Source organism: Stegostoma tigrinum, chromosome 3 (assembly GCF_030684315.1).
Source record: "Stegostoma tigrinum isolate sSteTig4 chromosome 3, sSteTig4.hap1, whole genome shotgun sequence".
NCBI classification, from domain to species: domain Eukaryota; kingdom Metazoa; phylum Chordata; class Chondrichthyes; order Orectolobiformes; family Stegostomatidae; genus Stegostoma; species Stegostoma tigrinum.
In genome coordinates this window covers 43,050,106-43,074,191 of record NC_081356.1, presented here as the reverse complement: position 1 = coordinate 43,074,191, position 24,086 = coordinate 43,050,106, and the positions used below count along the sequence as shown (strand labels likewise).

The following is a 24,086-nucleotide window of genomic DNA, read 5'->3' as shown; positions in this document are numbered from 1 at the left end:
TTGATGGCAAAAAACAAAGAGACAGCTCCTGGGCTGGTGGACATCAAAATACTTAAATCTTTTTCCCAGCCTCGAGCTGTTTGGTTGCATGAAAATCAGTCACATGACTGTTGACAGGCATAAGGCTTTTGTGATCAAAACTGACCACTAGTCCATAGACCAATCGAGTTCTAGTTGGCATGCAGCTGTGTTTGTTCACAGAACTCCTGAGGATCCAGTTTGTTTTCAACACATAATTTACAGCAGGTTGCACAATGCTTGCCAGAAGTGTCACATTACTTGCTTTACAAAACACGTAGCAATCCTTTAGAACACTGGTTTTAAAATAGTTCTTTCCCCATTTCAGTCCATTATTTTGCACAGCTAAAAAATACAGTCTTAATGTACATGTATGTCTGCTTATGCATGAGCAGATGCGTAGAGATTCACATCTGTGCATAGTATTGTGGGTGATGGTTCTGTTTTATTTAATTTTATGTGATGCCTTGCTTATTTTTGCTGATACCATTTCTTTCAAATTGCCTGAAAGTGATTGAGTGTCCTGTTTGCTCTAGGTCGAGGATGTATCATGTGCTAAAAGCAATAAGAAAAGGTTGTTTCCATTGTTTGTAAAAATATGCCTGCTAAGTGTCGGAATGATTGCTCAGGAAGAAGGAAGAATGTTCCCATTTTTCAGCTTACCCTGATGCTGCGGGTTTAATAATTGAACTGAACATTGCCAAAGGCAACTGTGCCTCTACTAAATAGCAGCGCAGCAATGACTGTGAAATAACAGACTTAAATTGATTGGGCGGATTTGGCATTAACAGGGCTCTGTTGGGAGCAAGGCCAAATTAAACCAGTACAGAGAACTTCACCTCTTGTCACACTTTCTTAGGCAGAAGTCATTCACTGTAGTTGATTTACCAGTAGGATGCATTGTTGTCTTGAGTGTACCTCAATAGAAAATCGCTCAGTTTCGAACAGGAAATATTTCAGCAACCAATGGTAGCCACTTTGTGCACAATGTTAACTTGTTGGAGTAATATTATTGTAATATAAACTGATAGGTTTGTAGAGATTCCAGTTATCAATGGATTTCTAGTTTGCTGTTCCAGTCCAGTTTTATAACCCACTGACATCAGTGCAGTAGGTAGCCCACTGTTAGATTATCAAAAAGAAATCATTTGAAAGCTCATTGTGACGCACCTGGAACATTCTTCACCTAGGTGCAGTAGTGTTGCTTCAGGGACTCTTTCTTGCAGAGTGAGCTGCAATGTTTCAGATGCATATTGCTGCAATAGGGCTTCAGAAGACAAGGCAGTGGCCAGAATGTTCCAAGTATAATCTGATGATAACGGGCATTGCTCTCACCAGCTGACTGGATCGAAAATTTTGGACCATCCCTGCTATTTTTTGAGATGAAGTGACAGTAAGTCAAGTTCCTTGGCCCCAATGCATACTGTTTATGACATTTGACATCAGTGTGGTGTGATATTTTCCTCCCCCTGTCGTCCTAGAAAATATCATTCCTATCACTCTTCCTTTCTTCCTTTCTTCCTTTCTTCCTTTCTTTATTTTGTTATTCCTTTCTTTATTCCTTTCTTTATTCCTTTCTTTCTTTATTCCTTTCTTTATTCCTTTCTTTATTCCTTTCTTTATTCCTTTCTTTATTCCTTTCTTTATTCCTTTCTTTATTCCTTTCTCCTTTTCTCCCTCCTCACCCCACTACTTTTTCATAAGGTTCTTCCTTAAGTTCCTTCAAGAAAGATTTTTTGAATTTGTGGAATCAACATCCTGGGAGCTACCATTGACTAGAAATTGAACTGGCCTAGATACATAGATACAGTGGTTACAAGAGCAGGTCAGAGGCTCTGAATATTGCAGTGAGTGACTATCTTCTTAACTCCCCAGTGCCTGTCCACCATCAACAGGGCTCAAGTCAGGAATGTGATGGAATTATCTCCACTTGCCTGGATCGGTGCAACTTCAACAATAATTGAGAAGCTTGACACCATCCAGGACAAAGTCATCTATTTGGCCCACATCCACAAACATCCATTCCCTTCCCCAATGACACTAAAGTAGTATTGTGTGTCATCTACAAGACGTACTGCAGGAATTACAGAGCAACTTTCAACCCTACAGCTACTCGCGTCTTAAAGGACAAGGGCAGCAGGCACATTGATAACAGACACAGATCACTATCTGCAAGATCCCCTCCAAACCACTCACCACTTTGACTGGGAAATATGTTGCTGTTTCTTCAGTGTCACTGGTCAAGATCCTGGAACTCCCTCCCTTATGGCATTAAGCGTCTACCTACAGCACGTGGACTCCAGTGGTTCAAGATCATGATTCCCCATCACCATCTCAAGGATAACTGGGGATGACCAATAAATGCTGGCCCAGCCAGCATTACTCACATCTTGTAAATTGATTTTTAAAAAGTCCTTCAAAAAGGATGTCATTTCGCCCATGGAATCTGGACTGGTTCTTCGGAAGAGTAATCAAAGTTGCTGATGCTGTTTCCTCATCCCTGTAATATTTTCTCCATCAACATTGATCTAATTCTCTGTTAATTTTACACTTCAAATTGAGGGCAATGTGTTTGACACCCACATGCCACGCTGTATAAAAACATCTTTCGTCACCTTGTGTATTTGTTCCAGATCTTCCAATCACTGTAAGTTTGTGTCCTCAGATTATTGATTGTTTAGCCTTTGGAAATAATTTCTTTTTATTTACTTTCACTGAAGCCTTCATGATTTTAAATGCTTGTACATCTCAGCTTTCTTTGCTGTCAGGAGACTCAGCCCATCTTCTCCTCTGTTTCATTGTAACTGTACATTTTGGTAGATCTCCTCTGCACATCTCCATCTCCTTGGTATCCTTGAAATGTGGTGCCTAATGCTCCTGCTGGGGCTGAACCAGTTTTTATTAGACCAGCTTGGCTTAATATCCTGCCTTTTTAACTCAATGCCTTTAATTATAAAACCTATGTTTTATTAGCTGCTGTGTGAAACTGTCCTGCTAGCTCCATTGCTCTATAAGGATCTGTTATTTGTGCAAATGTGACTGATTTCATCAGTTACTTCCTAAAGTACTGCAGCATAATTAATCCAGCATTAGCACAATCATAGCACAAATGTCATTGAATTGATAATTCATCAGTCTGGTGTTCTGGAGAATGCTACTCTTACATTTTTACACCAATTATCTTGCTTAAAGGCAGTCGATGCTGCATGTAGAACAGATTTTCAATTTTGGGTTTCCAAAAATGCCTGAAATCTTCCAAGAAATGTTAGAAATACTTTAGTGATTTTTTTTCTAAATGGATGAGCAGTGACCTTCCCAGTCTGTACTTGACATCATTTTCTCCAAGTAGCACACTCAATTATTCAGCAGTCACCAACCCATGGTATATGTGTAGTTCTCCTTCAAGGCAGAGATAGGAAGTGGACCTGCAAGTCTACCACAGCCAGAATGGGGATTGAATCCTACATTCTTGCCTTTATTCTCACTCATGTTGGCTCTCTTGTCAACTAAACACAAGACCCTTCTCTTTATTAAAGAATTTTCCCTGTCCTGTTTGACCACCACCATTGTTTTCGTTATTATCCTCCAGTTGGTCGAATTGTCCAATTTTCTAAATATGTAATCCTTTTTGTTTGGGTATTTATTTATGTCAAATGTGATCACTGTTAAAAAGTAATATCATGCGAGATTGAATATTTTTGAATTTATGTTGAAAGCTGCTCTTGGTGCATGGCAAATACTCATCAAGCAACTTATTGTCACAACTGTGTTTAGATATGTCAGACATTTGTGACCACTTCTCATTTAAATGAAGTGTGCCTCTGTTGCACCGTTCTTTGATTGGGGTTCATCTGTTATACCCTAATATTGATAATAACATGAATATAAGTAGATGAAGACCTATGAAGTCACCTGAAACATTAGACAGGATGGTGATTGATAGCTCTTGAAGTGATTCACATTTAGCATTATATTTGTACCAGAACTGTCCAAGCAGCAAAGTAGAAAGACTCTGAATAATTCCAAAACTGTAGACTTATCAATTTCACGTTGCATCACGACTTCCAAGTGTCTTGGTTCAAAGTCAGTTTGAATTACATGGGGTCAATCACCATATTCAGCTTACTAGAATAGTTTGTTTACCTGAGAGTGCATGACTGGGTGGCAGTATGCTGCTGAGAAAGCTAATGGTGAGTTGGAGAATACCTGCCATGTGTTGGATGTTCAACAAGGAGCTCAGCTCTCATTCTGAATAAGTAATAAGCATTGCAGTTAAGTGAGGAAATTTTAAGTAAGTTTCTAGAAAGCAACTTTGATATTTTATTAAAACTGAAAATGTTTCTTTCTACAGCCTAAAGCTTGTGTTTTCATGCAATTTAGCAGTCAAATATGTTACTTAGTTAAAATATATTACTTTGCTTTCGACCAGCTTAGTCAATAGGATGAAGTCAATAGGTTCATGTTATGGAGTCTTTTTGCACATGCTATGTCAGTGGCAGGCGAACTGATAATTTACAATTTTACTGCAGTACATTTATTTCTCACTTCAAATATTTGGTAGAAGAAAACTTCAACATTGCTAAAAGGTGTCAAAAGTTGGGCATTTAAGCTTCTTATTTTTCATTCATTGGGACCAAGAATCAAGAAACACACTTGTAAAATGGGACATCATTGTATGCAGCATTTGAAGAGGCTGCTTGTTTGTTGGGCCATCATTTGGCTGGGAGATGCAGCAATAGCAGTTAAATGTCAGTCTTTCAAGCTCAGGCCAGGCATGTAGATTCTGCTGATCAGGGTGTTGCCGTGGGAATTTGCCTTCTCCATGACTACTTTGTTGAACAAGTTGCAGTATACGTACACTCCCCTTTTGCCGAGATAACATTGCTGCATCTTCAAGGCAATGATGGCCCATTTCATCAAGACTCTTTTGCGTGCTGCTTCAAATATTTTCTCTCAGCCCAAGTCTGTTTTCCATGTCGTAGTTCTAATGAGTGCAGGGCAAAAAGGTTCAACTTCTCGTCATCTTTCAGCAATGTTCATGTTTCTCATTGTCAATTTTTTGATTGTGAGAACTTTTTGATAGTAACATTGGGAGTTAAGACTGTAATTTCCAATTTACTGAAATATTTCTGGATGTGTTGTTCATTAAATGATGCCCAAAAACCCCAGCTGCAAATCTAGTTATATTACTTTGCTCCTGTAATAGTGTTTTCTTTTTTTCCTCAGGCAGTTTCAGTTGTCACTTTTTTATGACTTAGTTATATGATCAAAATGATTCTGCTTGTGGTTGATAAATCAGTCACAAGTGAGTTGGAGCAGTACTCCTCAAACTGGAAAAGAACAGACCATTCCACTGCATGGTTTTGTTTTTGCAAAATCATGATTTTGAAGTACAAAATCAACCCATGTGTAATTCTGTTTCACTATAACAAAGAAGACGTTGCGCTGGTGGAAAGAGAAGCAACCGCTCTTAAAGGAATATACTGAAGAAGAGGATCAACAGCCACAGAGTGCAGTCTTCATCAGTGAGACTGAATACATCTCCCTTCTGCACAAAACTCTTCTCTTACTGCACTGCACTATTGTAGTCTCCTGTGTGGCTGAGGATGAAATAACATATGATAAATATCTTATTGCACGATCTGTGCAGTTTTGTCCTGAAATAATGATTTTCAGGAAAAGTGGAAATATTTTTGCTCTGTTATTGTTCCTTTATTTCCTGAACTGTCATGCATGATTGTCTGACTCAAGGTGCGAGCTAGCTTGCTGAAATATGTTATGTTGTGTCACTGTGAATTGACTTAAATTGAATTAAATTGACTCAAAGCATTTTTGTTTTCGGAATTTTTGTGCTTGATATTCATTGACAAGGTGGTAGTATTTAATCTAAATACCTATCTCTTTGTGAGAAGGAGGGTTCAATATGCTTTCATGCCCTCCGTTGTTGTGAATGTGCCAGAGGAGGAATGTTAAAGAATTAATTGTTACACATTTAAGCATGAGCAACGGCATCAGTACTAATCAAATAATTAATTTAATTGCTCAGCTAATTACAATAATAAAATGAAACATGCCCTGTCATTAGTCAACTGATTCAGAATTTTACTCTTTAACAGTTTGCCGATGCCCATTTTGGGGCTCTGTGTTTTGTCTAATTTAGAGATATTTACTCATGTTTTTAAAAATAAATTTCTGATAGATTTTGAAAATATTCATGTTGTTCTAAAATAAATCCAAAATAAATCAGAATGGCTTCACATATCCACTTGTGTCAGTAGTACTTGTGGATTGAGGCATGCTGCCACCATTCCCCTTTTCTGACTGGGTCTGAGGACTATCGGTTTGTAGTAATAGAGGTACAACCACGAGTGAAAATGAGGCTTTTGGCTTAACTAGAAGCAATATATACGTTCGCATGAAAGTACAAATTACATCAACCACTTGGGCATTATCACTCGTAAAAAAAAAGAGATTTCTGGATATGGATCCAGACTCCATGGAATCTTCAATGATTTTTAATCAACCAATTTGAACTGTCATGATCCATTTCTGAAGCAGATGGGATTTGAAACCAGGTCTTCTGTCTTGGAGGTAGGAATGCTACCACTGTGGAACAAAAGCCCTCCACAGGATCATAAGAGGTTTTGCTTTATACTCAGCCAAGCCAGTTGACATAATCAGATTGGGTGGAGCTTATTGCAGTCTCCAACGTTAGCCCATTTCCTTATGCAACACTCTTGTGTTTTTTCATTTTGGACAGGAAGAATTTCAGTGTCTGATTCAGCAAGAGTTTTGGGGAATTCAACTCCAGTTCGTTCATGTTTATAATTGTTTCTAAACTTTATTACCATAGTAAAAATTCCACTGTTTAATGGAGTGCAGTGTACCACACGTGATTTAGGCATCAAATGCCATTTTTATTTTTTTCTTGTTACAGTGTTTGTGAAATGGTGGTTCTTCAGTTAATCAGTTAGAATCAAGGAACAGTTATGGTACAGTTGGAAGTCATTCGACCCAATCATGTTTGTGTTGATCGGAGAAGAATGACCTACCTATTCTAAACCCAACTTCGAGCATGTTGTCAGTAAGATTGCATTTTATGCGCAGATTAGGTTCCTTTTAAATTAATTTTACACTTTTGTCACCTCCACCAAACTGGACAGCGAGTTCCAGTCAGCCACTACCCTTTGGTTGATAAATCCCTTGGCTGATTTGTTCATTTGATAAAGAAAGCAGTTGTGCTTTGGAAGGAGAGAACCCTAATTTGCATTTGAACTGTTTTGCCATGATGCAAGCTGAATAGTTTGCAGCCCCCAAGGCATCCATAACATTGAGCAAGTCATTCAGTTCAAGGGTAACTAGCAATGGGCGACAAATGTTGGCCTTGTTGGTGATGCTTACATTCCCATCGAAGTATGAGAAATAAAATCCACCTTGAGGTGGATTAATATTTATGCTTTTGCTGTACTGAGATTTGTATGCCAGTAAGATAGCAACTGTGGTATAGGAATCCAGAAATGTAGTAAAGAGCACCTAATTTTATAATATTCCTGAAAATGGGATTGTCACCAATGCCTACCTGTGATTATGCCTTCCATGTATAGTGGGTCATCACTTATTCTGAAAGCCTCTGGTGGTCTTGAATTCTTGTGATGGAGGTTGTGACACTTCAGATTTTCAAGTTAGCTGGACTATCCAGACTGTGCTGGCATAGACAGTGTTACCTAGTCAATTACAAGATGTCAGCATTAGCAATCAAGACTCCTGCCCTGGCATGTTGCCCTGGAAAGTGTTGTGAAGGGGAGCTCATCTCCAGCATTAATAGCTTGCAGGTTTGATGTCATCCATCCAACTGAGGACCCAATTAAACTTGTTGATTGCTTTTAATCAACTCCCTGGTCTTGAAGAGCACTTGCCACTATCAAAATCATAACATGAGGGATGAATTACCCAGACTGCGGAGTGGCGGGATGTCAGATGAGAGGGGTGGGCGTCAAAATCTCGTGGCAATGATAAGAATGTTGTTACTTAAGCCTGCGTCCCCACCTCTACCCCAGCAGCAATTTAGCCAGTTTTAGAGGAGGAATTGGGAATACCATCTGATTGTGTGTTCTTGGGGAGATCAGTGACCAGTTCATAGTGACTTCAGTGTCTCATTCTGCTGTTAGTTGTGCATTCATAGGTGCCAGCTGTCCAACCTGATATAGCATGGGTTGATGGCCAGGCAAAGCATGACATTGTCTTCATTCTAAACCTTTGTGTCGAATGAAGGACGCCACCTTCAGGTAATCTTTACTCAAACCCTCATCCTTCCCAATTGTCTCTCCACTTTCGCTGTCCTGTGCACACCCATCCTCTGAAATAACACCCCACCCCAAACTCTCGGTGGCACCTTGAAATCTGACCTTGCATTCCAGCAATGGGTACTACTGCTCAGTCTATTTGTTCGGCCCAGTAGTCTGCTTCGGTGGGACATGTTCCATGGTGGGGTCCACCTTGATCCAGTGATCTGTTGCTACCATGATGAGCTGGTCAAGTGCATACGAGCTCACCTTTTAGTTTGACAACAGGAGAGTGGCTATATACCCACCACCGCTATTGTTGCAGTAGAATGAGCATTTGGTGGTGCTGTGGATGAATAGTTGCTCAGCTGGCATTTGTATACACCTGCAGTTGGACAGCCATTGTTCATCTCAATTAAATCATTCATTTAAGTTTAGTAATATAAGTCCTTCACATGCTCCAGAATGTCCCGTAAGTTTGTTTTGCATTGTTGCAACCGACGAGGTTGATTAATACATTGAAAACCTTTCAACCACTCAGGTCCGTCATCCTTCATGAATAAATGGTATTCAAAATATGATCATATCTGTGAACATTTGATAGCAGATTGTTTGAACGCTGTGTTGTCAAATTTTTTCCTCAGGGAAGAATTATGAGGTGTGTTGAAATCTCCTCATCATTTAATTTTCAGTTTGATTAGGTTTTCTAAAACTGCATGTAACTAATCAAGAAATCTTTTCATAACAAGAGCATAAGCACATTAAAATTGTCAGCGCAAAATTCATCATGATCGGAGAATAGACTTTTTTTTAGTAAACTAATACAGGCATCATGCAATTTAAGCTCTCAAAAAGTATCTTGGAGTGTGTAATTATTGGTATTTGCCTTCTGTGCATGAATAAATCAAATTATTTTCACAGTTGTTGGGTTGACTCTCCGCGTTGACTGCTGGATCTAACCCAGCTGCAGTAGGCGTCTCTGGATTGCTCTGATTACTTTCTAATGTGCAACTCAGTAATCATGAACTGATAGGCTTCCAAGTATCACAGCAGCGGAAATGTGGAGGGAAACGTGAGCTACCAATGCAGGAAGCATTTCTGAGATATTAATGGGTCAGAAGTGTATGTGGGAAAGTATTGCCGGAGACAAACAGATCTTCTACTTTATCTCCCATTATAGGAGATTGCTTTTACTGCTGCCTCCTTGAAAATGCAAATAGTACCATGCCTCTTTGAACATTAAAAACAAGAGTCCAATTATAAACGCAGGGAGTTAAATGCAATGTGAATTGGGTCATGACCAATGACAATGCACGTGAGAGAGCTTTTAATTTTTTTTTGTAAAAGAAGTTACTGTTAATTCTTTCATAACTTCATGTAAGAACTATCTGCTGTATTTGAAATACACTACAATACCTATTTATAACGGACTTAGATGTTTAACTACTTAGAAAAGCTGCTTCATCAGGAGAAAAATGCCATGCACCAACAAGCTGAATTAACCCAATTTATTTGTTTTCTTGCTGTATACTCTGGAAGCCATTATTTGTATAGAAATGCATTTAATTACAGTAGGAGCCAATTACAGAGTTTTTGTTTCGGCCTTCACCTTGAACTTATTCCATACTTTTTTTGGGTCATTCTCCCCATACCTTGGTTCACACGTGCTCCAAAACCTGGGTGACATTGTAACATTCTGATTGACACTTTCAGTTACAAAGAAGAGTCACATGCACTCAACGTCATGGTCTTTCTCTCCACATAGATGCTGTCAGACCTTCTGAGTTTCTCCTGCGATCTCTTGTGTTTGTTTATTTTTTTAAAAGCTTTTTTACTGTTGCATCAGCCATAAGAACAATTTCACAATTTTCCAGTGAAATGCAAGATTTCTTCCAAAGATTATATTTGAAAGATTGATTTTTAAAACGATTCACCATTGTTGGTGTACTATTGCGAAATAAATAGAGATGTTTTGATTTGACTGAATGTCCCTTGCAATTTCAGAACAATAATGAGAGGATAAAGGTTGCAATAATACTTAACCAAAAGCTTCACTACTTAATTCACAGGAAAGCAGAGAATTCAATTTGTGCATATATTAAGATTGCAGATTGTTATAATTATCAGTGCAATCCCTGGAGATGGAATTAGAGGACCGCGTGATTCCCTTTGTTCAGACAAAAGGTTAATTCGCCTTTTCCATTCTTAGGGAAGAATGGCTATAGCAGATTGATGAGAATGTAAATAATTTAGAAACTGATTTGTTTGCAGGAGAGTGGGGAGACAGTGGGCACTTGCCTCACTTGTGCTGCTGAAACATTTGGATGTCAAATTTAAATGTACAAGTACACTTGAGAAGTGAACGTACAGGATTTGTTGCTTGGTATGGGAGAATAGATTCTGTTGAATACAGCAACACTCCATCCATGACATGAAAAATCTACTGCTCCAGCAATGAAAACCTGCCATTTATTTTAACAACAAATATGCAAGTGGCATGAGTGGAAATACAGTGAAGTGATTAGTTGTTGAAGGTATATATTAAGCATATATCTGCTTATACAAATTCGCACAGCAAATGAAAAATACATGATTCAGTAATTAGAGATAATGGGAACTGCAGATGCTGGAGAATCCAAGATAATAAAATGTGAGGTTGGATGAACACAGCAGGCCAAGCAGCATCTCAGGAGCACAAAAGCTGACGTTTCGGGCCTAGACCCTTCATCAGAGAGGGGGGTGGGGTGAGGGTTCTGGAATAAATAGGGAGAGAGGGGGAGGCGGACCGAACATGGAGAGAAAAGAAGATAGGTGGAGAGAGTATAGGTGGGGAGGTAGGGAGGGGATAGGTCAGTCCAGGGAAGACGGACAGGTCAAGGAGGTGGGATGAGGTTAGTATGTAGGAGATGGGGGTGCGGCTTGGGGTGGGAGGAAGGGATGGGTGAGAGGAAGAGCCGGTTAGGGAGGCAGAGACAGTTTGGACTGGTTTTGGAATGCAGTGGGGGGAGGGGAAGAGCTGGGCTGGTTGTGTGGTGCAGTGGTGGGAGGGGACGAACTGGGCTGGTTTAGGGATGCGGTGGGGGAAGGGGAGATTTTGAAGCTGGTGAAGTCCACATTGATACCATTAGGCTGCAGGGTTCCCAAGCGGAATATGAGTTGCTGTTCCTGCAACCTTTGGATGGCATCATTGTGGCACTGCAGGAGGCCCATGATGGACATGTCATCTAAAGAATGGGAGGGGGAGTGGAAATGGTTTGTGACTGGGAGGTGCAGTTGTTTATTGCGAACCGAGCGGAGGTGTTCTGCAAAGATCTAATCTAATCTAATCAATACATTATCTGTTCATTATTGTAGTGCTGTTTGTGAATATTTAAAGTGCATAAAATTAGCTTCTGTGATTCGTGACAACACTTCACAGGTACTACAGTAGTGGTGAAGTGCTTTGGGACAGCCGGTGGTCTTGGCAAGTGTGATCATAGGACAAGTTTTTCTCAAGTTTGCTTTTAAAGATACATAACCTGTTTACAATCTCTGTTTATTCCATTCTCCTTGAACACGTTAATGATTTCTTTGTGAGATAATGAATTGTAACAAAAAATATACTTCAGGCACCTGATCAGAGACTGGTAGATCAACTAGTTTGTTGAGAAAGCTCTGAATGGAAAGAGCAAGTTCATAACATTGAAGGCTGTTGATGTTGCCATATCTCTCAAAGCCATCAGTAGACAGATAAAGGCATGAACTACTCAAAAAGCTTCATTCAAGACAAAAGGGTAGGAACTGGAGTAGCTCATTCAAACTGTTGAGTCTAGTCCACTGTTCAATACAGTTTTGTCTGATATTCCATTTCAATTTCAATACCTTTATCCCATGTTATCCCCATTATTCCTTTTTGTGAGTGGTGTCACTGTCTTCCTGAAACATTATATAATGACATGCTTCCACAGTCCTCTGTGAAATGCCACTCTCTGAGAATTCAAAAGACTCAGAACCCATTAGAATAACCTCATCTTTTCACATTATATTCAACTTGCCATGTTCTTACTTATTCACTAAATTTGTCCAAATTCCTTGAAGCTATTTTTCATCTTCTTAACATGCGTTTCTACCTTTTGACTTTATGTAATCTGCAAATCTGGACGTATTACATTTGGTTTCTGTGTCCAGATCTAAATTGTGACTGGCTGGGGATTAAGTACTGATCATTGGAGTAGTCCCCTAATCACAGCCTGGTCTTGGAAGACTGACCCATTTATTAATGCACTCTGTTTTCTGCCTGTTGGTTAATCCTTAATCCATGTTAATGCATTGCCTCCAATCCGATGAGCTTTAGTGTTGATCAAAACCTTCTAAAAATCCAAGTATTCTCCCCCTCATCGATGTTGCCAGTGACATCCTGAAATGATTCTAACTGGTTCATTAACCGCAATTTCCCATTCACAATCCTCACTGCCCAGTCAATCATTATTCTTGAAGTGTACATTTATCACATTCCTTCTCATAGATTCAAACATTTTCCTGACAACTAACGATAAAATAACAGGTCTGTAGTTTCTCATTATGTCTCTTCCTTTTATTCTTAAGTAATGAGGTGACATTTGCTACATTTCAATCAGGGTTGATGTCATGAAACAGTGACAAAGACCACACACCAGATAGAGAGAAAATTTTCTGAGCCCCATGGATGACCACATGTAATCCCAGATAGGACAAAATATCCTTTGAAACAATCAAACTGCAGTGCTGGTGGAAAGCCCAAATCACTAGGCAAAGATATGCAGAGCAAAGGAAGGGAATAGTCAACAAGTGACCTGAAGAATTAACACCAAAATATTCATACCCTTCATGATGATGCAGAGGTTGAAGGTACATTAAAATTGGGAATCATATTTCTGATGTGCAAGGTTTGGAGGTGACAGTGTCTGGAAAAAAGATGAGTACAACATCTTTCAGCTTAGGAAGCAGTTGCAGCATTATGCACATTGATATAAAGCAATACTAAAATAAAAGCAAGGTATTGTGGATGCTGGAAATCTGAAAGAAAATCAAAGTGCTGGCAGATTTGGAAGCATCTGTGGAGAGTGAAACAGAGTTATACTTTTCAGTCCAATATGAATCCTCTTTGGAAACCAATGCTGAAGCATGTTAGCAAACCACGGAGTACATCATGGCATTCAGACTACACTAGAAAACATTTACCGAAAACCTGAAAAAAATGGTATCCCAAAGGAACATATATTGAATATATATTAAAATTAAGCCATATCCTGCCAACAGCAAATGGTGGAGCTGGGTTTTGACAGCCATGAACAATGTAAACCGAAGGTGGACACTGAGAAAAAAACAATTAAATGCTTGCTGTATGTCATTGAAACAGCTGGTTCTGCTATCTTGGGGTTGATCAGTTGCAAAGAGCTGCAGCTGACTTCAGTGAACTAAGAAGAAGACTTGACTGAAAGTTGATGGCTGCACGTGCAGTGCAATGAAAAAAAAAACATAAAGTGCTAGTCCAAATGTATTCAGTGTATTTTGGCAAGGTTGTTGGATGTTTTGACGATTTTGAGTGTCATATCAGCATTGTTCCAGAGAAGGAACCCATTTGAAGTTCTCAGACAACTAAAGGGAAAGCGAGAAAGGGAACTTTAAGAGGTGAAAGTAAAGGTGATTGTGGGAGTCTTCAAGTTTACAGATAGGTTTTATGTTGTTGTGAGAGAACAGCCGAATTGCTATGAATTTCCCTGCTCTGAATCTCCCTGATCCGAATCAAGCATTGTGGCATTCATGCCCAACTTCGCCACTAGATGAGATCATGTCATGACTACTTGCGTCAAACAATTTCAGGGAGCTTGATGCCTGCAAAAACTATTGGAATGTGAATCTTGACAATATATGCTCACTGTTGACGATGTATAGCATAATCTTTAGGCTGCACAAATGCCTGAATTCACCTTGTGGCCTGAAAGTGGGCCAGTAAGTGTTCTAACAGAAAGCGTATAAGGAATGCAAAGGAGCATTTGGCATATCTGTTGATATGCAAGCGTAGATGAAAATGACCATGTCAGCTTTTGGAGCCCACAGAGATGAATAGGAAGGCTGGCATCATGCCATGGACAGACAGATGCATTGTGAAGCTGAAAACATGCTGGTTCTTTGGCAAACTTGCACACCTGTCAGGGTTGACCTGAGTCCTGAAATATCTTAGTTGTTTTTGAGATGGAAGCTCCAAGGCCTCAGCAAAAATTGAGAAGTTTCCTTGCCCTGATCTTGAATGCGGGTTCTTGAATACCTCATATATCATCTGAACGCACAGTCAAACTAAGGTCAAAAGGAAATTTGGCAAATTGGATCCAGAATTGGTTGAGTGGCTGGAAGCAGAGAGTGATCGTTGAGGGTTTTTTTTTAACTGGATGTCTGTGTCCATTGGGATCACAAGGGCCAGTGTTGGGGCTGTTGCTGTTTACGATTTACATAAATGGTTCAGACTTTAATGTAGGACAGTTGATCAGTAAGTTGGCAAAAATTGGTGACAAATAGTAGATTGCTAAAATAGTGAGTAATATAGCTTTAGATTAAAGGAGGATACAGATGAGCTGGTCACATGGGTTGAGCAGTGGCAAATGGAATTCAGTCTAGATAATGTGAGGTGATGCACTTAGGCAGGCCAAACAAGCCAAGAGAATACATGATGAATGATAGGAACTTGAGAAGCACCAAAAATTAGAGCGACTTTGGTGTGCATGTACACCAGTCCCGTAAGATAACAGGTTAGGTCATAGAGTCATACAAGATAGAAACGGACTCTTTGGCCTCTCTGCCGACCAACAAGCTGCACTAATATAATTTACCTGCCCTTATTCCGTAAACTATTATGCTCTGGTATTTTAAGTGTTCATCCAGGTGCTTTTTAAATGTTATGAGAGTGCCTGTCACTATCCACCGCTCGGACAGAATGTTCCATATTTCAACCAACCTCTAGGTGAAAAAATCAATTTTCTTAGATTTCCTCTAAACCACTTACTCCTCACCCTTAAACTTATGCCTTCTAGTCTGAGACAAGTGGATAAAGTGATGAAGAAGGCAGACATTATCCTGTCCTTTATTCACTGAGGCACAGAGTTTAAGACCAGGTGAGTTAAGTTGGAATTGTATAAAATATTGGTTAGATAACGACTAGCTTATTGTAAGAGCTCAGAAATCCATGTTATAAGCTGGATGTGATAGCACTGGAGCGAGTGCATGGGAGATTTACCAGGATGTTGCCTAGGCTGGACAGTTTCAGTTGTGACGAGAGATTCCACAGATTGGTGCTGTTTTCCTTAGAGCAATAGAGATCGAGAGGGGAAATGATTAAGATGTTTGAAATTATGAGGGGCATAGATATGGCAAACAGACAGAAACTTTTCCATTAATGGAAGGATCAATAGCTGGGGCATAGATTTAAGGTAAGGGGCAGATGGTTTGGAGGACATGTGAGGAAAAAACTTATTCATCCAGAGAGTGGTGGGAATCTGGAACTCACTGTCTACAGGGGTGATAGAGGCAAAACCCCTCAGACATTAAAGAAGTATTTAGATGTCCACTTGTGGTGCCGAAGTATATAAGACTGTGGGCCAGGATCTAGAAAATGGGGTTAGAATAATTAGGTGCATAAACAGTAATTGCTGGAAAAGCTCAGCAGGCCTGGCAGCATCTGTGGAGAGAAATCAGAGTTAACATTTCGGGTTGAGTGACCTTCGTTAGAATTTCATAGATGCTGCCAGACCTACTGAGCTATCCCAGCAATTTCTGTTTTTGTTCCTGATTTACAGCATCCACAATTCTTTCGGTCTTTAGAATAATTCAGTGATTGTTTTTGACTGGTGCATACTTAATGGGATGAAGGGCCTTTTTCTGTGCTGTATGTCTTTATGATGCTGTGAGAATTGTTGAGATATGATGCTGAATACTTGTGGTCAGAATCACAGGATATGGTTTTGTGTGGGCTGAAATAAGTCCTGTTCCTGGAGCAAAATCTCCCAGACTAAAATACACAGAAACCTTTCCCTCTGCAAGTAGACGCTTCAAAAAAGCAACTGAAGTGATGATACCAGATCCCGAAAGTAGAGGCACAATATTTTACCTTTGTGCTGATAAACCAAATAATGTTTTTGATAAAGGATTTTAATTTGGGAATTAGAAATTTCCTTTTAAAGGTTGATTAACTTTGACATTTTTAGCTACCTGATGTATTGGCATCATGAATTTTAATTCTGCAAAATATGGGATGCTCAAAGAGTTAAAAGGGATATTATTACAGCATGTTTATATCAGTATCCATGATGTGAAACCACTAGTTACTCGCCTAGAGTCTGTGTGCCAAATGTACACAGTGAGATCTGGAAAAAATAAACTTGATAGTTTCAGGATTTGTGTGACAATTCCATGGAAGAAAACATAATGATTTTTTTTAAAAGTTCAGAACTGTGTATTTCTCCATTACAACATGTGATTGTAAGCTAATTGGATATCATCCTGGCATTTTAAAAACAAGTGAGGAGACACTGTGGAATGGAATGGCTCTTAATTTAACTTGTTCAATGGAGGTGGGATGCAGGGCAATTTGGCAACTTTGATCCAAATTGGCCTAGTGGTTGCATACCACAAGGCTCAGTGCTGGGTCGCTTGCTGTTTGTTGTGTACATTAATGATCTCGATATGACAGTGGGAGGTACAATCACTGAGTTCACAGATAACAGTAAAATTCGCCTGTGTTCAAAAGCCAGGAGTAAAGCCTGAGACCACAGGATGATATAGATTAGCTGGTCGGGTTGCCAGGGCAGTGGCAAATGGAAATTATTCTAGAAAACTGTGAGGCATGGCATTTTGGGAGGACTAACAAAACAAGACAGCATGTAATGAATGGTGGGACCCATAAAAGTACAGCGGATCAGCAGGATCTTATTGTACAAGGCTACAGTACAGGTGAATTGGGTGGTTAAGAAGTCAGAGAGGATACTTGCCTTTATTAGTCAAATTCATCAAATACAAGAGCATGGAGGTTATAATGGAACTGTACATAGCATTAACTAGACCACGACTGGAGTATTGTGTGGTTTTGATTGTTACACTGTAGGAAGGATGATTGCATTAGAGAGGATGCAGAAGAGATTCACCAGGATGTTACCTTGACTGGAGCCCTCAACTGTTGTAGGGATTGGATTAGCTGGTAGTGCTTTTCTTCAAGCAGAAGAGGTTGGGGGAGAAATGTAGTTGAAGTGTGCAAAATTCTGAGGAAGCAACATTTTCCCCAAATGGAGGGGTCAATAACTGGGGACACAGATTTCAGGTTAAGAATGGGAGGTTTAGAAGAGATTTAAGGAGGCATTTTCTTCAACTGAAGTTTGGACATATCTTGAATTCACTGCCTGAAATGGAAATGGTGGCGGGAACCCTCACAACATTTCAGTAGCAACACTACAAGCCAAGTCCTGGAAAATGGGAGGTATTTGTTGACTGGAGTGGACACGATGAAGCAAAGACCCTCTTTCTCTATGGTAAAGCTCTGTGAATCTGATACTCTATAGGATGCAACTACACAAGTAAAGCGTATACCCTCGCTCAAAATCTATTCAGCTGACCGGCTTAGAGGGAGGTTGCTCTGTATGTTAGATACTCAACGATACGCATTTTATGTCAAAAGCATATTTGCCACTGTAATTTTTCCTTTAATAACTTGCCAGCCTGACTGTTTATGATGAGGCCCAGAGGTACCAGATTGCTGTAATTTTCTATAAAGTAATATATTGAACTGTTCAGAATTCATTTGAATTTCATTATTGTAATTAGAAATTCATAAGATGCCATACATTTTTTATTCATTGTTTCACTCACTTTGATTGACAACAAATGATAATGCAAAATCTGAATTTGTAATAAGGGGCAGTTTAATAAATATGACAGTGAAGAAAAAAATATATTTGTTGGGTCGCTCAACATTGTTCCTTTGATGAAACATTTGCAGATCCTGGTTCAAAATGTTTCTCTATGTTTTCAGTTTAATACATCAACATGGGTTATGAAACTCCTTCATACTCACAAGAAGTCAAAGTTACTTCATTAAAGTCATTGAAGCAATTATGTTCACTTTACACTCAAATGTGCGCAGTCCTTTTTTTTGTTTTAAGTTGCAGGATGAGTGAGATTTGCTTTTTTTTGTGAAAATACTAACTTTGAATTACCATGACCATTGAATTTATTTCACTGTTGTACAGCAAGCCAGAGGTACTACAGGATATCGTGAGTGGGATGGATGGTGCAATAGGGTTAGCACAGAGCTTTTGTTTGTGGATACAAGTTTCAAACCAGACTAGACTAATGCTGTATGAACCTTTAGCTCACTTGGAGGAAATATCCAGAAGCCATGTTAATGAAAGGACCATAATTGTTGCAAATTTGCCTCCCAGAAATTTTCAATTATTTAACTCTGGTTAACACCAGTTTTAAGCTTTATTGGTTTGATGTGAAACAACTTGATCGGCCTTATCCTAGTTTTTAGAATGTCTGATTCCACAGTGTCAAAGATTACTATTCTGATGAAGGGTCTAGACCCGAAACATCAGCTTTCCTGCTCCCAAGATGCTGCCTCGCCTGCTGTGTTCATCCAGCTCCACACCTTGTTGTCTCATTATTAATGCTGATCAATTAGCTGATAGCAGCAATATCAAAAGAGGGCAGGGGACATTCACCAAAAATTGTGTCTTAACCTGAAGCCTTTTATTCAAATGAAGCATAGTGTAAACACAGAAACATCATGAATACTCAAATTTTTAACAGCTGAAATGAACACCAGGAGAAACCACACCTCCCATTGTTTTTGCTGTGGTATATTCTTTCAGTACTGCTAATTTTGCTAAATACCATGTTATGTCAGATCCCTGCCTATATCATCTATACTTGTCATTTTAATGTGTAAGTGTTGCTGTCTGAAACAATTCCATGTGGGCCTATTGTGATCTGAGGTTAGAGTGGTACATGAGTTCCTGCCTAGTCTGAAGATGAGATATTGTTCCTCCAGTTTGTGCTGTGATTTACTGGAGCACTGCAGCATGTGGAGGAAAGACAAGTGGGCATGTGAGCAGGACACTGTTAAAATGACTGGCTACAGGAAAGGAACAACATCTCATTTTCAGACTGGGCAGTTTACAGCCATCTGGATTTAATGTTGAGGTCAACACCACAAGCTTTACTTGTTACATTCTCAATCACCATGTTCTCTCACCCCTCCCTGTCCCCCTCTTCTCCCCCCCCAACCAAAACTCAGTGGGACTGTCTTCCCTTTCAACTCTGACAGTTAGACATATCATTGTTCTGCTATTGTCATATTCTGATCACTTAATCTGAACTATCAGCGTCTTTTCTCCACCAGCGCTTTACACTCACCACCCTGGCCAACTCTAGCAGAGACGCTTTCCCCTCCACACTTCACTTCTGCACTGATGAAGAATCATCCTAACTCGAAACATTAGCTTGCTCTCTCTCTCTCTGCATGGATGCTGTCTGATCCGCTGTGATCACCAGAATTGTTGTTTTCAGATGAGGTGATCAATTCATGGTTGTGTTATTCTCAGTGTTCAACATTCCAAGATATAGATCTGGTGCATAATGCTCTGTACAGAGAGTGCAAAGGCACAATGCCTCCCTCAATATGTTACATGGTCTTAATCCTTAGCGTTACACAATACCAAATCCTTGATACCAGCTAAGTAAGGTACTCTTCTCTGTCTTTGGATTCCTGCTCCTCATGCAGTTCTTATTTGCCTATGGGTACAGCCTTGTCGTCAGAAACCACAGAACTCCATCAAGACACTGATCGTGTTTCAGAAGTTATGGTAGGCTCCATGATCAAGCCTGATACTTAACCATTCTTTTCTGTCTTGTGATTCTTAACCAAGGTAAGAAATCGTATGACACCAGGTTGTCGTCCAACAGGTTTATTTAAAAGCACATGCTTTTGGAGTCTTACTCCTTCTTCAGGACTGTAACCTGCTGTTGTATGATTTCTGACCCTCTCCAACCCAGTCCAACGCTGGCACCTCTTCATCTTTCCTGTTCAACACACGGATGCTGGTTCAAAGTCCGAATACCAGTTTGTATTTGGTGGCTCAGTGCAATACTGAATGATGCTTCTCATTTGTGACCTTAGGATTTCGTGCTCTAATGAAGGGATAAGACTGAGTACAAAAGATTCCTATAGCACTGGGCCCACATAATTTCTAAAACACTCAGTGATGCTGAATATTGTTGACTTTTTGTGATGGGAAGGGATCATTTTAACTTCAGACGATATGATAAAACCCGGTGTTGTCAGATCGCCTGAGCAGCAGACAGCCATGACTGATTTTTCTTTCAGTCGCAGCTTTACATCATCACTAGAAATTCAAAGTGTGGGAAGTCATCAGATCGGCCCTGCTATTAAGGATATTGTCAGAGGCTACCCAGCATTGACGTCAGCACTGTAAAAAATTCACATAATGTACTCTTTCCAAAAACAAAAGTACTGGCAGCCCGAGGGAGTGGAAGACGGGTGCCAGAGAGTCCAGCTAGAACAGTCTTGGACAGTCTTGATATTTTGAGGCTTTGGCCAGCCCCTTAGATCTACAGTGGATTGGATCTCTACCATATTTTTTAAATTTAACAAGACAGCTAACATACCTTGTACATTGAAAAAGTGTACTTTTCTTTATTAATTGGCACCACAATTGCTAGCAAGTATCAGTAATTAGATCTCTGAATAATTAAGGTCAGAATTGATGCAGAATCAATCTTTGAAAACCTCAAATTTGTGGGCAACAGTGGGTTACAATGCAGCAAATTAATCTCTTTGAGTGATGGCATTTAAATTATCTTCAAAACTTCTGAATTCTGAATGCAGAAAAAGTAAGCATTGCTATCATTCTGGATACGAGGAATCTGGAAGGAATCATATTTCATACTTGACTGTGTCTGCTTTGCTTCTGGCTGAAATTGGATGTTGCAAGTGTTATTTTGGAACACTGTTATGTTGCTATACTCTTTGCTAGTGCATCCAAAGAGGTATAGTATGATTATTGCACAGAAGGAGGCCATTTGACCTATTAAGGCCAGACCAGCTTACTGAAGAAGGATCTGATCCAACTCATTTTCTTGCTTAATCCTTGAAGGTTGTAAACTTCTTTTCCTTGAATGCTCCTCCAGTTTTTTTTTGAAACTGCTGATCACGTCTGTTTCCACTGTCCTTGTGGGCAGTGAATTCCTGGTTATTATTAACAATTGTTTCATTAACAGCGAGTTCTCCTTCATATCCCAGCTTGCACAGACCAACAATATCACTGCAGTTTTTCTGATGCGTGATTTGTATTTGCCTTTTATGTACATTTCTCATCTTAGACAATATCGATCATTTGAATACCAGCATACCATAGTATTTGAATGGATAAGTCTGTGATATTGGGTGATTGAAAACCTTTGGATAAGATAAATTAGTCAAATCTCATTCTGCAAATATTAACGAGCTGTAGATCTGCAATAAACATGACTCTTCCAAAGAGGTATCACACTGGACTCAATGCTAACTCTCCAGCTCTCTCCTGACCTGCTGCCAGACCTGCTGAGTTTCTCCAGGATTTTCTGTTTATAACCTGCTTCACATAATCTCTAAAATTATAGGTTACTTTTTCTAGGCTCCTTTCTGGGATATGATCATTGCTGGCAAGGCCCGCATTTGTTCCTCATCTGTAATTATCCTCGAGCAGGTGGTGTTCAGCTGACTACATAAACTGTTCTAATCCGCATACAGCAGTTACATGCACAAAACTGTGAGAAAAGTAGTTTGAAGATTTTTGACCCGAATTTCTGTTGAACCTATGAGCCTGTATCTCTGAAGATTTCATACATTTGTTTAAATTTCTTCTAATTTAATTGCCTCACGCCTCTGATGGATATCCTTGGTGATTGTCTTTTCATTTGAGACAAATCAATTGCCAAATGTGATTACTTTGCAGCCTGATATCTGACCATGTGTGAGTTCCATGGGTCAGAATTAGGATGGAGATTTAAATTAGAGAAATTGAAGCTTTTGTTGCCACTTGGGAGCTTTCATGTGTCTGATGCATGCAAAGCATGTGCTTTTAATTCAGAACGACAAGCAATTTACTCTTTCACTTTTGAATTCACCTAAATTTAGAACTTTGAGCATCAGTGTGAAGTCTGTTTTAACTTACTTGACTTTGGGACAGGGAACTAAAAAAAATGTGAATTCTTTCATATGTTTCTTTAATTGTAGAAATTGTGTTTAGATGAGATTATCCATCTTACAGCATGTCTCAATGAGGTGGATCCAGGTTACACTTGACTACTGACAATGAACTGGAGTGATGTCACAAGAAAGCAGTTCGCTGATTGGCTGATGACGACTTAAATGTATCTAAAGTTGGCGAATTTACGACCGTTGCAGGCAAAGCGTTCCATTCCCTTACTACTCTCTGAGTAAAGAAACCATCTCTGACATCTACCCTATATCTCTTGCCCCTCAATTTAAAGCTATGCCCCCTCGTGCTTGCCATCACCATCCTAGGAAAAAGGCTCTCCCTATCCACCCTATCTAACCCTCTGATTATTTTATATGTTTCAATTAAGTCACCTCTCAACCTTCTTCTCTCTAATGAAAACAGCCTCGAGTCCATCAGCCTTTCCTCATAAGACCTTCCCTCCATACCAGGCAACATCCTAGTAAATCTCCTCTGCACCCTTTCCAAAGCTTTCACGTCCTTATAATGCGGTGACCAGAACTGTAAAGAATATTCCAAGTGCGGCCACACTAGAGTTTTGTACAGCTTCACCATAACCTCTTGGTTCTGGAACTCGATCCCTCTATTAATAAAAGATAAAACACTGTATGCCTTCTTAACAGCCCTGTTAACCTGGGTGGCAACTTTCAAGGATCTGTGTACATGAACACCGAGGATCTCTCTGCTCATCTACACTACTAAGTATCTTACCATTAGCCCAGTACTTTGCCTTCTGGTTACTCCTACCAAAGTGCATCACCTCACACTTGTCTGCATTAAACTCCATTTGCCACCTCTCAGCCCAGCTCTGCAGCTTATCTCTGTCTCTCTGCAACCTACAGCATCCTTCGTCACTATCCACAACTCCACCAACCTTAGTGTCGCCTGCAAATTTACTAACCCATCCTTGTACATCCTCATCCAGGTCATTTATAAAAATGACAAACAACAGTGGACCCAACACTGACCCTTGCACTAATTGGGGATTCATTCGTAAAGGAAGCAGGCAGGCATTCTCGTAGCTGCAGATGTACTCCACAATTGTGTGTTGCATCCCTGGTGCCTAGATCAAGGTTGCAACCTGAAAGGGAGAGGGAGATAAGCTGTGGTACATATTGTTGCTAATGGAATTGATAAAATGAGAGATGACGTCTTGCATCAAGAGTCCAGGGAATGAGGCAACAAATAAAGAATCCAAACCTTGAAGATTGTCATCTGAGGATTACTCCCAGCACCAGATGCTAGCAAGTCGAGAAAGAGCAGATGAATTCATGGCTCAACATAAATTTCAGGAGGGGGGATTTTAGATTTCTGAATCTCTAGGTCAGTTTCTGGAGAAGATGGGACCATCATGAGCGGGATATTCTGCACCTGATCCAGAATGTGGCTAACATCCTTGCAGGCACAGTTGCGAATGCTGCAGGGAGGAGTTTCATTTAGTTCAGCAGGGATGGGGAAACACTGCATTAGTTTAACAAAATAA

At 39.8% G+C, this 24,086-nt stretch overlaps 1 protein-coding gene across 49 annotated transcripts in view; it reads left to right on the top strand.

Moving 5' to 3' along the window:
- Positions 1-24,086, top strand: part of LOC125450923 (receptor-type tyrosine-protein phosphatase delta) — a 2,532,553-nt gene that overhangs the window by 2,112,498 nt on the left and 395,969 nt on the right. The window lies entirely within an intron of this gene.